This window comes from Mustela lutreola, chromosome 1, assembly GCF_030435805.1.
Source record: "Mustela lutreola isolate mMusLut2 chromosome 1, mMusLut2.pri, whole genome shotgun sequence".
NCBI classification, from domain to species: Eukaryota; Metazoa; Chordata; class Mammalia; order Carnivora; family Mustelidae; genus Mustela; species Mustela lutreola.
This window is the reverse complement of record NC_081290.1, coordinates 247749547-247752130: the sequence shown is the minus strand read 5'-3', so window position 1 is coordinate 247752130 and position 2584 is coordinate 247749547.

Sequence of the window (2584 nt, the reverse complement as noted above, 5' to 3'; positions counted from 1 at the left end):
TTCCTGCCCACGGGTCCTGTCCCCGTGCTTTAATAAACCACCATTTTGCACCAACGACGTCTTAAGAATTCTTTCTTTAGTCGTCAGCTCCGAACCTCCTCACCCCACCGAACCTGACTTAGGTTCTGGGACTTCATCATTCTGAAGGTATAACACCCATGCAATCTTTCTGAAAATTGTTTTTCAAGGATTTACTTCAAGAAAATAAAAGAATAGTTCACAGGATAGAAGAAACAGTAACTTATGGGTCAGAACCCTTTTGTTTGATGAAAAAGGGATCAAGTCAGCTGTGACTGGTTCCAGATATTCAAACAATGTCATTAAGTCCTGCTTTCTCTTTCTCTTTCAGTAGTGCTCTTCTCCATGTTGGTATCACTCTCAATAAGTCTTCTCCTCTGGGTGACTTTCATTAGCTATCATTCTTCAAGGTTAAAGATAAAAGAATTTCTCTTCTTCTTAATTGTAAACAAGTTCTTGGGCCTGATTCTTATTGGTTCAGATTGGGTCATGTGACTATCACTGGCCCTTCCTTTCTTCCTTCTGGCTAAAGGCTAGCAATCCTCTGCCAGGCCGATGTAGAGTCATGTGACTGTCCTAATAGTGTGTAGGCAGAGACAGAATCAGGTTCATCCAAAGCAAGTGGACTGAGTGTGGGAGTCAAGAGGGAGTCCCCAGAAGAAAGAGGTTCTGTTAACAGAGGAAGAGGGAATAGATCCAGAAGTCAGAAACAGTAATGTCCTCTACCAGCAATGAACCAATAAACAAGGAAAATTGTTAGTTGAGATCAAATCATCACTGATAATGTAGTATTTGATGCAATCACTAAATGTTAATGTACTAATAATTTGCAAGTAAAATTTCAACACACATTTGAGGCTCAGTAAAGATTTGTTGAATGAATGAGTGAGGCGGTGGGAGGTTTGAGATAGAGTGGACTGAGGAAAGAAGAGCATTCTAAATTCTTTGTCTTGTTAAGGAGAAAGGTTATAGTTACTGATTAATCTTGGTATTGACAGGATTAGATTATATACATTGAAGTGTGTTTACTAGGCATTCAAGAATAATCACTATTGAGAAAAGAAAAAAGATACGGAATTTCTAAACTACTGGATTACGAAGAGAGAGGGGGCCACAAAGACAATTTGGTCGATCCAGCAAAAATCTGGTTGTGAAAGGAAAAAAAATAATGCATTTAATACCCATGATTTGAATGTGTCAAATCCTATTATTAAAAGTAAAGATTTTTCTGTTGAGACGAAAATCAAATTTTATGTTGTTTAAAGGAGACAGCCGTGACAACACACAATAAAGGGGTGGGTCAAGAAAAGCTAGGGAAGTGATAAAATAGAGGGCAGGAATCGAAAAACTAAATAGGATTCAAAGCAAAAAAAAAAACTTAAAGGGACGCCTGGGCTGTCTTACAAGTGGTACGACTAATATAATAGCATGCCTGTCTCAAGGGCTAACAATGAGGATTCCAATCCTTTGAGACAAGGATGCTATTACATCTTCATTTTACAGACAGAGAAACCAAGGCATGAAAGAGTTAAGTAAGTTGCCTGAGGTCACCCAGCTAAGTAAATGGCAGAACTGCTTTTGGCCTCACAGCCCACGTTCTCAACGCCTATGTTCTAAATGCACACACATGTATAGACTTTTGTACCTTATAGTAAAAAATAGCTGGGCTCTTTGTATTTGGTTCCAGTCTTCTTCCTGGGCTTCTAGGAAGACTAGACTTGACAGCTGCCTTGTGGTAAGGAAGGGCATGGTGATTAGTTGTAGCCAATGAAAGGAGAGCAGAAATGACAAGTGTCATTTCTGGGCCAAAGCATTTAAGAGCTGGCATGCCACCTCACAACTCTCTTTCCTCTCTGGTGACAGCCGTAGACAGATGGTGGAGGCACAAGATGGAAGTTACCCGCATCCCTGACTAACCGCCCACCCAGAGAAGCACATGGAGGGGAGCTGCCCTGCAGAGTCTCCCAGTGGGTGTTGGACTTAGAGTGAGAGAGAAATAAACCTTTATTGTCTCAACATAATAAAGGGATAGCTTGTTCCTGCAGGATCGCTTACTCTGATTAGTACGTGCCCCCAAACAAAGAATTCATATTCTCTTCAAATGTAATAGAGTATCCATAATATTAGATAATGTAATGAGCCACAAAGAACACCCTTACAAATTTCCCTAAGCAGAAATCACACAGGCACATTCTCTGACTCTAGTTCTCTAGTGTAATAAAGGAAAAAAAAAATTAAGGAAGAAACTAAAAGAACCTAACTGCATGGAAACCTTTCAATAATGGATAGTTTTCTAGGAAAATGTTCAATACTAAAATTACCTCATAAGGAAGTAGAGAACCTTAAAAGGCTAAGAATATTCACATTGGAAAGGTAGTAAAAAAAAACCTTGTTTTTTTATTTAACCCTTGTCTCTGTCTCAAGGCAACAGAAAATGGTGGGAAATTTCTAAATTAATTCTACAGAGATTAAAAAACCCTGTTAACAGAGCTGGTTAAGAACAGTCATACAAAAAGAAAACTACAGGCCAGTTTTTCTATTAATATGGATGCAAAAATTATAGGCA